Here is a 13,510-nt window from a genome sequence, read left to right as displayed (position 1 = left end):
TGGTGGCAGAGGTAGATCTGGATCCCACCTGAAATATGTTCCAGCATAAGCATAGTTATCCATGAAAAGTAGTTTTCATTCTAGCCAAGTGAAGAACTATGGTGGATAACGCATATGTTGACTCGTGCCTCCTCAAGGCATGAGATGGCTCCATCTCATGAGTCTTGGATCTCGGGGTGTAGGATCTGGTACCTCTAACCACTAATACCAGAATAGGGGCACTCGCTCCAAGAAAAAGGTCACCAATTCATCAGTTGACGTTTCATGTTTTCCAAAATGCCTCTACACCAGTTGAAGATGATGGGGGTCAAACATGCAATAGCATATTGGAACTGGGATTTGAAGCCTCATGCAAGGCTTGCATGCCAGACACACACGCCATAGTGAAAAAAATCGTTCTCAGGATGAGGTTGTTGGTGATTGTCGCAATATTCAACTTACCTCCATTGGTTATTTCGGCACTGGGACAATACCTCTAGACTAGACCCCTGGTACTCTCACCTCCTTGGCGAGATCCAAATAGTTGAACTACTTCCCCTCACCGGCAGAATTCTGTGATGAAGTAGATATCCATATCCTCCAATTCTAGTTCCCGGCCTTTTATGATGAAGATCTCTCTATCTAAATCCTGAAGACTGATCAGATAAGGCAACAAATCCATCTAAGCCCTCAACCCCGTGGTCCTAAAGAATTTTAGTAGCCCACAATCCCTCAGAGCATTTATGCAAGCAAGATCTTGAGCTACTTGATGATCTTCGACCTCATGGCCCCTTTCTTTCCACTCCAAGACCATATTCTCCCGCAAATCAACATTTAAGCACTTGTTAATGCCTTTTTCATGGATCAAAAACATCATTTTTTTCTTGAAAGGGCATTTTATTTCTTTAAAATCCACCTTGACACCATCACGCGAGCCTTTAGGCTCAAGCGTGACCATCACAGGTCCAATAACCATACACGCAATGGTCGCTGATGCCATAAATTTTAAAAAACCTTCTTTCTAGCATAAAAATAATCATTTGAAAGGCATAAAAAAGTAATAAAATGCAAGAGAAGGGATGAGGCTCTTACCTGTCACCGATGGTTCGTGAAATGGTACCCTGGATCTCTCGCAGCAGCCACTGGAAAATCAAGAGAATTAGGGCACAAAAAGCACTTTCAAATCTTAGTTTGGTAAAATGGTAAAAAATGAAATTACTTTTACCTATTTATAATTTTTGAAAGTCATTTTGTCAATATTTTTCGTAATATTTTAATATTTTCTCTCGATATCGGTGATGGGTTTTTCTTGTGTAGTCATAGGTGCCTTCAATGTAAACAATGATCATTATTGACCGATTCTGGGAGTTTTATTTTATCCCTTTTTTGGACTCATTAATCAAACAAAAAAGGAACCCCCTTGGAGTCATCTTTTAGCTCTTTTCTGACTTGAAAACTAAAAAGATGGTCGAGTACTTGTTGTTTTCAACTCGTTAAAGTAAATGAATCGATGTCACCTCAGAATATGTTGACCCGTTTTTCAGGTTGAGATTGAATATTTACGAAAAAGGTACACCTTGGTCGACATGGTCACGAGGTTCCCTCAGATATTGTTTTCTACCTTTCTGGGTTCGAGGGACAAATTACAAAAAGGGACATGATGGAGTTTTATTTTTTGTCTCTTTTTCAAACTTTCTAAACCTAAAAAAGATGCCGAGCTATTCTTACATCTAGCTCGTTAAAACTTTGTGATGAAAGAATCATCATGATGATGAGACTGAGATTCTCCTTCCTAGGGCTTGTAAAACTTACTAGGATGGATTCATTCGAAGAATGAACTTACATGACAAGCATATGCTATCTCCTTCAAGCTTGTGATAAAAATAAATGGGGTACTCACTAGAAATAGTGGGGAAAAATGAAGATGAGACATCGTTTGTATAGGGAGCATGTTGCTCTTGAACATGACACTCTTTTGATATCGTGTCAGCTTTGGGATATCCTCATTCAGTCACTTGTCCTCCCAGGTTTGGGTGATCTATTTTGCCTCTCATTTGACTATTCCACACTGTCATCATGACCTTTAGTCCTATGTTGAGTCAGATGCTACCACACTCCGGAGTCATGTCGCCAATATGTTCAAGAGAAGTCCAATCTGTAGTTATTTACCTATACATTGTTTGAGTCATTGCTACAATCCTAAATATTATTATACTTTATTCCTTGTTTTGTGTTGATGATGGGAGATTCATCATTGCTCTCCTTCGATGGGTCACTTCCTATCGACTTTAGCTCATTATCCAGGCAGATGACTTAGGAACTCCCTTTTAGAACCTTAGAGCTGGCATGCCTTAATGGCTAGTTCTTCACATCCAATGACAGGTCTTCATTATTGGCTTTCGATCGAGTGATTCAACGAGTGTTCGACCTCAGCTTCATTATCACATTCACGAATTGTACTGTTGTACCTTGAGATCCATTGCCATTATTGTTGGTTTCTCGCGTACCTGTTAATGGCCCACATCATTGGCTGGTAATCGGGTGGTTTTCTAGCATGTTTTACTTCAACACTTCTATTCACATGTTAGGATTCATACATTGATCGGGTCAAGATGGAGCGCAAGACCCTGAGTCTTGTCTATTATGACTCAAGCTACATGGATTTATATTCCATTGATGATTGTACACATGTTTCTACTATAAGGATGGATGTGACCATACCGTGAGACTTTATATTTATGATGATCCTTTTTATTTGGATGGTTGCACCCATACCATGGATCTTTTATCTAGTATTCATCATCTGGATGGCTGCTTCCATGTTGTGGATTCATATCTTGATCTCAGATATGTATATGTATATGCGTCCTTGATTTGAAGGTCTCTTAACAGTGCGTGTCCTCGTCCTTGACAAAATTTTGTAAAGTATCTCAGCCATCACTCCTTGTTCTGCCTTCATGCTTTAGAGGTCATCTATTACACAATATTTTTTCACGCCTCCTACACTTCCCTGTGACATACCCTAAGGTGCCTGAAACATGATCATTATACAGTATACTCATCCATGTATACAGTTCATATTCCTCCTTTAACTTTTCTTGGAAAATCTCTGGATATTTCCCTGAAGAAATAGCTCTTAAAACCCTAAAATGAGGGTCATCACCCTTATGAATCTCAAACCCGCGATTATCGCATGTTAACCCATGTTAATCTAGCGATGGCATCACTCTATTCTCTTTCATACCTACGATGGTTTCAAAAAGGATTTTTTCCCAAAGAGGATGAGAAGCTTCGTGATCTAGAAGCTTCCAAAGTGGCGAGTTGGAGTTTGTTTCACATAGATGAGGTTGAATCCTCCTAATTTGACCACTTGGTCTCATCCATATGAGCTACCTCCTTGAGATGTGGGCCTAGTCCTATCTTTGGAGGAGTCCTAACTCCCTCTCCCACCCTATAAATTCCTTCTCTCCCATTCCCAAATGGTTGATCTATGTCCATTTGCACCACTATGCTAAGCTTGTGCTTAGAGGCTATTCATTAGACTTGGAGAAGGATTGTTTATAGAGTTTCTTGGCTTGGACTTAGATTACCACTCAAGGAGATCCTTTCAACATCAAGGCTATGGTTGTAAGCTTCCCTTTATTCTTTAAATAATATACAACTGTTGGTTCATCTTCCCAAAATATATATGTTTATGTATGTATTTGCATGGCATTCCTTGATCAGCTAAGTAGGTTATTATTGGTTTTGCTATTGATTTTGGCATGCTTTGTTGTCTCTTGATCACTTGTACAGGTACATAAGTGCTGAAAGAAGCAGGAATAAGTCCATGACACAATCGGTTCAAGGATCTCAATAAAAGAAATCAAGATATCATTAGAGCGCGGTAGGTCATCTCTCTCATTCTAATTTTCAATTACAATCTAGGAAGATGTCTAGTTGATTGTCATTTCAATTGCTAGACCCACTCATTGAGCTAGAGGGATCATCTCTGTCTGCGGAGAGGATTGACCTTGTCAACAGGATGTGAGGAGTAACCAACTTCAGAGTTGCATGTGGGAGAGAGGGAGTCTGTGTTACTGCCTTGACCAGATGATGGATAAGTGGGGTTGAGAGGACATTCAACCATAAACTACTAGCGACCCTCCTTTTAGCGCCAGAAATGCTGACAGTGCTGGACCCGCCAACATTTATGGGATATCCCTGGTATGAAGTCCCAACTAGACCTCACACCGTTTGGTGTAGGAGTCCCATTCGGTACGATGTCCTAGTTACCATTATCTTAGATATTTTCCTTAGCTCTTTATGTTCAACACATGAGAGTATTATTCTTGTAACTTCAAGAAAGTGAGGAGAGTATGCCTGGTGAGTGCGTAATGTAACTTTGTGTCCGGGTTCTCTTACTGTAAGGGAGAGGGTAAAAGTGAGCCTCTAGATGTGAGGTAGTATTACCATCTAGGGAGAGACACACATGAAAAAAATAAGGGTACGTCCAACATCGAGCAGAATAGTGCACAGTAGAAACAAAGTTCAAGGGAAAACATGTACACTATCCAGCGGAGTAGTCCACATGAGGCTGATGATCGTTAAAACCAAGAAAACACAAGAATGGTATGTTTAATGTCTGGTAGAGTATTTCACAGAGATGAGACAACAGTGATAAACAATACAATACATCTTCAACAAGGGAAGTACTAAAATAACCGAAGTAGTTCAACTATCTTTGTACAGGTTAAGCAAACATGGCTTACAAACATTTAAAGAATAGTCTTACAAATGGATAGAAAACATGCGTGAAAACTTGTTGGCATGAGAAAAGCTTCTGAATGAAGCAAAAGTTCCAAGACAGATTTGTACACCATACATCACTAGTCCCAATAGTGGTACATTGGAGCCACTCCTCGCTCCTCAAAGAAGAGACTACAGACTCTCAAGGCTATGTGGGAGGAGCCAAGGTGAAAAGTCCTTTTCTCATACAATGAGGGGGTATATATAGCCAAGGGGGAATAACTGACCCTTGTGACTCTTTGACTTCCCTCATGACTGTTTGAATTTCTATGACAGTTTGAATTACATGACTCTTCAACTTCATATGTGCATCTCTTGGAATTTCACATTACATTACAATTTATTACAACAAGTTTGGCCCACAGTAGTGATGTGGTCGAGACAACTCATGACACAACTCGACATGACATTGTTGACATGTACTAGACGACTGTGGTGTTCGTGTCAAGTTGCTATGCTACTAAGTGATGGGTGTGCTCTCGGTGTATTATGTCTTGACCTCTGCATGGCAAAGTGCATGGGGTCCTCAATGATATTGGTATTTTCTGGATGGTGCACATGTTTATGTCCCTTTTGCTTGCTACTTGATGTTCTTCATGCGTTCATTCAACATTGAGCAAGTCTTGTAGCATGCACTCCTTTTTCATTCCGTTCATCGTCATGCCATGTTTCATCAATGCACATGTTCTTGCAATCACTCATGGTGAGATGACATCAAATCCAAAAATCTATTAGTCTAGCATGATGCATCGGTTTCTGTTTCAGTGCAAGTGACTGGGAGAGGGACAAGTCACTAAAACTACATAGAACACAGCTCGGGTCTGGATGAGAGGCTCCAGGGAACTTTCAGGAAAAGTTGCATAGACGTCACTCAGAGGTAGATTTGCACAATACGGGACAACAGTGACAAATGAAAGGTAGAACCTAGCTAGGTAGAATTGTGCAGTTCCTAGGAGGAAGACAAGCCAAGGTGTTGGGAGGAACTGTTGGGCAATTTTGTGCAGTTCCTTCAAGGAAGATAGAGCGGGCAGTAGGAGGCACTAACATACATTTTTGCATAGTTTTCTAAATCAGGCTAGATCGAGCTACGGGGAGATATTGGTCATAAGTGTGCATTTCTGAGAGAGTGTGAGGTAGGCAGTTGCTGCGCATTTTCCAGGATGAGTGCAGAGTAAGGAAATAGAGACATTCCAATCAAAACTCTGAAATTGTTAGAGGGGGAGTAGGGAAAGCTAGTAGGGGGAATGCTCGTTAGATCTGTGCAATTCTCAGAGGGAGAGAAGGGAAAGCCATCAAGGGGCCTGTTAGTCAAATCTATACAATTCCTTGGAACAATGTGGTGATAGGTAGCATCGGCCCCACTCACAAAGCTACACAGCTTTTGCAGATAGTACAGGGCAGGTAGTTAGGAAATGTATGTGCAATTTTTGGAAGTAGTGCAGCCCCATGTCGTAATGCAGTTCAAGTTTTTTGGTATATGAGAGGGAGGCTTGGTGAGTGATCTTGAGGGAAACATAGATTGAATCTGACTTGGGAACAACTTATGTGTAGTTCTAGGAGGCATTCGGCCTGCTCACTTCCAGGATTGTGCAGTGCAGGCTACCTCGGAGGATAGCTTCAAGCTCTGCACAGTTCTGGGTAGCAGAGCAAGGTCACTAAGAGCTAAACCTGCATAGTGCAGTTCAGTTAGGGTCCGATTGAAGGAGGGTTTTTTGGTCGAAATATTTTCAAGAAAAATAGCTTAGTGTGAAAGCAAGTGAACTTGTGCATACATGAAATTATGATCAAACACTTAGCATGAATCAAAGACAAGACACCTCAAAAAAACAAGAAAAACATGTGCTCAGTGAGACTACCTTAAAGGTTATGAGCGACAAGTGCGACACTTGAGATAGATATTCGAATGACTGTGATGACACTTGCACGAAAATGCGTGCAACTTTGTGTTTGAGTACGATTGAAGTTCATAGAGAAAAAGCAACTCATACACACAAAGAGAAACCTTCAAAATTTCCAAAACAAACTCATAAGCAAGACATAACAATCAACATGCCAAAAGACAACCAATGGTCAATCAAGAAAAAAGGGTGTAAATACTCAACAAGAGCTCATGGAATGAGCTCGAGTGTTTGCAACCATTAGGGGAAAAACCATGGAAGGCTCTGAAATTTGGATGTAGGTAAAAATTTTGGAGGGTGTTGTAGCTGTTACAACACATGGATTACAAATAATTTTGAAAATTTAGAAGTCTTGGTCATTAACATCATTGTTTACAACAATGTCATCTAGTGTATCATTTCCAATGTTCATATGATCTTTCAAGTAGTTAATATTATCATCATCCTCATCTTGACTTGCATCACCTTCATCATCATTTAAATCTGACTATAGACCATCCATATTGTTACCAGATGTATGTGGATCATAATTTTCTATACCATCCATATTGTTGTCTTCTATAACATCATCTAACTCTATATTGTTGTCTTCTTATGCTTGAACATAACCATATTCAACATCTTCATGGATGTCAATTTCTTTAATGTTCTCTAATCCCTCTCTCATTTTGTTGCCCATCATCATTGCCTTGCTTAGATCAAATAATGAGTCATCAAATACATGCTTTAATCTTGGATCATAATATATGACAAATATCCATTTTGGGTCTAGAATATGTTCATAGAAAAATACCTTCACATGAACAAGTACATACATATATTAGACATATGTTATAAAAAATTTATTGATTAATAAAAACATGTATATATTCACAATAAACACCATATTAATAGATTATTGATCATTACCGCTTCTTCTCTGAGTTACATTAATACCTGCTCACAATGACTTGGTAAAACAGAAGGCTCCTTATCCTCCAGTAGGAACTTTGAGGAATCTATAGAAAACAATTCATTGTGTGTATCATGTCTTCGTGTCCTCTTAAATGTTTCATACCATCTAAACTTAAAATTACATCATCTAAAATAGCGATAATCCAGCTCAATAATTTCTTGTATTTTCCCAACATATTGTAGATTTCCTTGAATAATATTCTTATCTTTTGAGCTTGATCGATGGGATTTCTTGAATTCAACCATGATGCCACAATCGAAGGTTCATCTATTTACATCCACACATTCTACATGATAATGTCGACCATATGCCCACATTGTTGGATGTTTCCTTTCTTGTGAAAGACCATTTATTTCGGTTAAAACAAATATAACGATGAATATTAAAATAGTTAATAGTGTCAAAACTGTAAGGAAACAACATTCTGTAAAATTCCAACAGTACCTTTCTTTCACATCCTCTAGACATGTTGATTTCATCTTCTGTAATGTTTGAATCTATATCTGCATCTTCTATTTGAACTTGAATGTGAATTTGTTCAGTAACCCATTCTAGTGTGCAATATTTTCCACATTCCCCTTGCAGCTCAAAAGGAAATGGGGTTTTCCTTGGGTTCGATCTCTTAAATTGTCTCCATGCTTCTAACAGTTCTTCTCTCTTTCTATCATACAATCAATCAATTTTTTCATAAAGTTCATGTGGTAGAGAATGAACTTGTCGATTATAACACTTTTGTCTACACCTATTACATGTCAACATGTTTATCTCAAACTCCAAATGTCACGTTGTTAATTTGACAAATAAATTATAGAGCAAATTAATGATTGCAATAAAAACAACCACAATGATCATGTGTTTACTTACTAATTTCTACTTGAACACCATTAGATTGTGGTTTTTCTCCATCAATAATATCTAATGCTCATTCTTCATCCCAGAAGCGCAACCCATCTTCGAAATCCTTACCAAGGAATTCACATATGAAGAAAAATGCTTCATTCAATAGATACCCTTCAACCCTGCAACCCTTTGGATGTGCATTTTGTCGAACATATATTTTTAGAGTTTTCATATATCTCTCAAAGAAAATCATCCACCTTGTTAATACGACACTTGCCAATTCAATGTCATCGACTAGGTATATAAGTAAATGGACTTGTAGGTCCATTAAACTTGTAGGGATATCCTTCTCAAATACACCTACAATTTCTACAATTTCCTTCTTCCATTTTGTCACTTCACATTTGTGGATCTCCTTGGATGTCACCCATCTAATAACAGAACAATAAATTAGTATGAACCTTTAGGAAAAATTAAAAATGAAATATAATATCTCTATGTCTCTCACACATGAACATTGTTAAGATTAGGTATGTTCTATGCTAGAGCAATTTATTTAAATTTTCACAGTTAGCAATCACATTAGAATTATGATAAACTGCAGATAGAACATAAATATAAAATGCAGAAGACAAGCCAAGACAAGAGGACACAGTATGTGGGGCAAGCCAAGGACAAACCCCACAATGTGTGGGGAAACCCTTTGATCAAATCTTCTTTTATCTTCAAAGTTCAGCAGAGAAGGAGAGAGAGAGAGAGAGTACATTTACAACAGAAGTCAAATACTTTGACTTATCTAGATCTAGCATAGATCATTTCGTATCATGATGAGATCAGTTGAAGACATTCTGCTTCAACTGATTCTCAAGGTGACTCCTTCACCTATCATCGTGCTGCATCTCGTCCATTTGTTGCACCTCACTGTGCAGAACCATCATGCTACCCATGATCATCATGCTGCCCATAATCTACATCATACATCATCAAGCTGCCCATGCTTCATGCATCATGTCACCCATATATCATGCTGCCCATGATCTACAACATGCTTCATTATGCTACTCATGCTAATGATCTCATCTCTGCTTTGATGAGTGATTACACACCATGATTGTGCCTAGAGGCTGAGATGATCTTTGAACCTTGAGATCATAAATGCATCTTACTGTACTGTAAGATTATGATCCTTGTCTCTTACTTTCTTCAAAGGTGATCACTACAACATATATAAACATCATCCAATGCTTCAAGGCAGCTGTATGTCAATGAGATCTTCTTTATCCAACTAAAATCAAGATCATTGTTCAATGTTTATAACTGTTGTGATCTTAGCTCATCAAGACTAGATGTGCCCAGATCACATACATCCGGCTTTCTTCATTCGAGGATACTCACAGGAGTTTGTGGCTTCTTCACGTATGGTCTGCAGCTACCTCATTTTGACTTCTGCCATAAATCTCTGTAGACTCATTGCTCAGGAAGAAATTACAAAGAAAATATCCAGCAAAAAAAACAAGTCAGCTACACATCTCGTTCTATGTGTAATCATTAAATCAAGCAGACTTTAAAACCTCAGACTTTGAACATCATACGTAAGACAACTATATATCACATCTTTTCTATGCGCACTGTTGTGACGCAGGCAGCCATAACAATTCATTCATCATGCAAATCGCTCTCCACACAAATTTCTCATCGCTCTGTCTCAGCAAGATCGATCACCAGATACAGCGAATCACAAAGATCTCTTCAAATACCATAGCACTATACAGAACACAAAATGAATAAATTCATAGATAATTCGCACATGATTTCTTGAATTGATAACGTATAACAATGTATCGCACGTTGACTGAGTCTGATATATAACAACGTATAACCCACACGTTGACTGCGTATATCACATGTGACTGCGTAACCCAGTGTTAACATCCACACATTGACTGCGATGATGTATTCCGCGTATATGGGAGCCATCTTTACTGCATAGATTAGGGCCTGTGAATTCCGCGTATTAATCTTTTTGCATCCGATAACATTACAACCTTTATTGACTGCGGCTCTTCCACAACGAAGCAGATTCATCATGTTTCACGAATAGTGTATATGGCCTTACGCTGACTAAGTGTAGAAGTCTTCCATTGCTGCGTATAGGGCATCAAGTTATAGCAGTCTCCATTGTTGTGCATTAAAACTAGGGCATCAAGGTCAGTGCATATTCTCATGGTGTCTCTCTCCTACTCCAAAAACCCAATACGTGGAGAGGAGGATATCACCTCAAGAATGCATGTTCAAATGACATCAAATATTCATCTATTTATACTAAAACAAGGATGATGAATAGACACGTCGGTTGGGCTTCTAGAGCCTACATAAGAGCTGGTCGGCTTGATAATAATTACATAAAAAAAATAAATTCATATCTCCATAAATGCTTATCGGAATCGGATGATCTTTGGATCAATCCTACACCTCTCAACGAGAGGGATCTAATAAAAATATGAGCTACCATAAATAAGCCGACCCACATGGAGTTTGGCCCTAGTTGCCAATTTAACACTCCCTCTCAACTAGGGAGAATTCCATCCATTGATCCATAAGTCTGACTGTACTATCTCTGCCATTAGTGCCCTGCACTATTCTGCCCAATTCTGTTCAACTCTGCTCTGCTCAGCTCTGCTGGCTCTGCTAGTTCTGCTCTGCTCAGCTCTACTAGCTCTGCTAGCTCTGCTCTGCTCAGCTCTACTGGCTCTGCTAGCTCATCTCAGCTCAGCTAGCTTTGTTATGTTGGCTTTGCTCTGCTTTGCTCATCTCCGCTGAACTATGAAGAAGAAGAATTGATCGAGAATGAGTCATATCATTCTCCACTGACCTGAAGTCAGTCTCAGAGTGCATATCACTAGTCCCAGACCAGTCTCAACTGACCCGAAGTCAACTTCATAGTAAGTACCACTCCTACCACTGGTCCCATACCAGTATCGCAGTCTTAGAGAGTGTACCATTGGTCCCAGACCAGTCTCAACTGACCCGAAGTCAGCGTCATAGTATGTACCACTCTCACTGGTCCCAGACCAGTACTGCACTGACACAAAGTCAGTCTCGGAGTATGTACCACTGGTCCCAGACCAGTCCCAGCCAACTCGAAGTCAGCGTCATAGCATGTACAACTCCTACCACTGGTCCCAGACCAGTATCATTGATCCCAGATCAATGGAGGACATCCTAGCGTAGGGAGTACAGTAGATACAATGATGCGTCCATCGGTATTACTATGGTCCCTAACTTCATTTCCCTGCTCATTGATCAGATGAGAGGTACTTCCCATGAGTCCCAGACTACATGGGTAGGAAGCCTCGATAGGAGAACTTAATCAATCCTTTCCTCACAGGAGAACACATCAATCCTGCTACAATCGCCATGGAGAACACATCAATCCAGGCCTCACAGGAGAACACATCAATCCTACTACAATCGCCATGGAGAACACATCAATCCAGGCCTCACAGGAGAACACATCAATCCTGCTACAATCACCATGAGGAACGCATCAATCCAGGACTCACAGGAGAACTAATCATCCTGCTACACAAGAGAGCGAATCATCTTGTCCCACAAGAGAGCGAATCATCTTGTCCCACAAGAGAGCGAATCATCTTGTTTCAGTACGCACCACCAGGGGAGGGTGAGTCACCCTGTGGTCGTATGTTGCTCCAATAGAACTGCAAGCCCCCCAAAGCTCCTAGAGCTCAATGTATGCAGCATGCAGGACCCTTTTACAAAGGTCTCTCAACGACTCCAAGTCGTTCGGGAAAATCACAAATTTGATATTTCCTCAGGGCTCTGTCCTGTACATCATCTCAGTGTGATGGAGCCTCCTTGATCATCGACTTACGATATCCTAGATAAGGCAGTAATTGATGCCTATCTGCTGGAGCAATTGTCAAATATGGGATTCCTCAATAATCGAATCCCATCTCTGGTTGTCACAGAGAATCACAGTGGTATTCATCATGTGTACAAACAACTCACTGAAGAGATTCAACAACCAGACTGCCTCACAGAAGGGCATACTATCAGCAATGTATTCTGCCTTGGTGGTGCTCAGAGTCACCGACTTCTGCTTCCTGCTCATCCAGGATATCAAGGTAGATTCCAAACAGCACTGAGAAGTTCTCTAGTGATCCTCCATACTTCCTTCCCACTCATCATTCGAATAATCATGTGGTTTCATATTTCCAGCAGTGTATCTCAATTCATGAGAGATTGTGCCCTGAAGATATCTTAGAAGATTCTTGGCACCAATCTAGTGAGGCTCAACCAAATATGAGATCACCATGCTAACTGCAACACAGATGTCCGGACGGAGGTTCTCTAAGAACATCAACGCGAATGAGTTTATGAAACTCAGAGGAATTTCCCAAATCTGGTTCGACGTCATTACCATATAACTTCTGAAATTTAAGATCCTCGAGGCAGTCACAAGCTTGCATCTTATCTTTCCACATTCATAATCCAACTCCCTCTGTCTCCTATAAATGAGAGGGTTTACACCTGTCAGACATAGGTGCCGGTACGAGAGGTTTATCATCCACAACCTTCGAGTAATGGTTTGGATCGGTTTCACTCCTAGTGAATCTCAGTTGCATTAGACAGCTATCAATCCTCTCATATTACGCCCAAGGTGTTTTTCTTCAAGCCATATAGGGCTTTCTTCCACCTGTATACATGAGATTCCCTGATCATTATTCTCAAACTCCTCGGGTTGTTCCAAGCTTGTGGACCTGTTGCATGAGGGGGAATGGTCCCCTTATAATATTTTCCTTTGGTGCATTTCAGACATGTACCTTCATGCTCCCTTTTTTTTTTTAATTCAGGCATCCTAGTCACCATCTGACTCACAGACCTCTGGTGCTGAGTCAAAGGACATGGTCCCCAGTGGACTTCCTGCAACTTGATACAACCATGAAAAACATCTTTAAAAGATCTATTTTCAAACACATACCTTTCCATCGATAAGTGCCACCCTGTAACCTTTGACTTCCATTTCTGA

Source organism: Pinus tabuliformis, chromosome 4_2 (assembly GCF_031772625.1).
Source record: "Pinus tabuliformis cultivar Carrire ecotype Pingquan chromosome 4_2, CPIR1, whole genome shotgun sequence".
NCBI classification, from domain to species: Eukaryota; Viridiplantae; Streptophyta; class Pinopsida; order Pinales; family Pinaceae; genus Pinus; species Pinus tabuliformis.
Note: the sequence above shows the minus strand (reverse complement) of the source record.